Below are 1,231 nucleotides of genomic sequence, written 5' to 3'. Positions count from 1 at the left end.
TATAGGAGATCATCTGGTATCTCATGAACTTTAGACTTAGCATTCTCATAATTCCTTGGCTTAAGGACATGCTTATCTGTACTTTGTGTATCTTAGGGAAAGTTTCCTAAACTTGTGATTTGGAATGAATTAATTCACGATTTTATTGGTCCACAGTTGATCATCATCCTGAGTTCCCTTTTCTATTCTTAAGTCCTAATTTAGTGTTTTGAATTGAATCAAATCTATTCTTTCTTGATGAGCATTGAGCATGGACATAAATAATGCCATTGTCTATTATGATGTGATCATATTTATCAAAATTGTAAACAAAATCTACACTAGCTTTTTGGTGGATGGAATGATTGCTGTGATTTTAATCCATTTATTCAACTTGTAAAGGGCTTTTGGAACTTGCAGGATGAAACATACTGTGCAAATGCAAGTCATTATGGTTATCATTTCTGGAGAAGGAAATGGTATTGATGATACTAAAAGGTAATGGCTAAACAGATTGCTGCTTTTATTGCTCATGTCTGAAATTTACATTAGGAATGGAAGAACTCATTTTCATAACTCAAGAGTGATACAGAAGCCAAGAATTTAAGCTTGGATGAAAAGTCACAAAATTTGAGATTGTGGGCACCTATAATTTGATATCTCAAGGCAGTTGGTTCTAGGTATTATGCTTACTTGTATGTGTACTATGTCAATAGGTGTGGCCAAAGGTGGGAAGAGATTAATGAGAGTATGGATATGATGATTTACCTATCCCATAGTTCAATATCTCTCTGAGACTTTTTGTTCCAAAAGCATCAAACCTTTTCTGATGGCCACTTCTCTAATTGTTTGTCTGTTGTTGATTCTCAACAGTTACAGCAAGAAAGATGTCTCTTCTACTCTGTTGTTCAGCTCATTCTTATTTCCTCATTTAAAGTGAAGAACTTTTACTGCCCAACCCATTTTGACCTTTGCCCTCCTGAAATGTCAATGTTTCCCTGTCCATGTCATGTTTTCTTCCCTCCTATAAAACCATTTTTGTTTAATTTCACATATTTTTTGAATGAAGCAATTTTCAATTAGTCACATTGTACACATTTATAATAAGTATTTATATTCTAAAACTTTTCAGTCAGGAGCCTGAGACTTCTCATTCCCTTCCTCCTTCCTTCCCTCCCTACCTCCTTCCTTCCCTCCTTCCTTTTTTCCTTCCTTCCTTCCTTCCTTCCTTCCTTCCTTCCTTCCTTCCTTC

Source organism: Petaurus breviceps, unplaced genomic scaffold, assembly GCF_028583685.1.
Source record: "Petaurus breviceps papuanus isolate PSGF00001 unplaced genomic scaffold, PetGlider_PUasm1.0 90977, whole genome shotgun sequence".
NCBI classification, from domain to species: domain Eukaryota; kingdom Metazoa; phylum Chordata; class Mammalia; order Diprotodontia; family Petauridae; genus Petaurus; species Petaurus breviceps.
Note: the sequence above shows the minus strand (reverse complement) of the source record.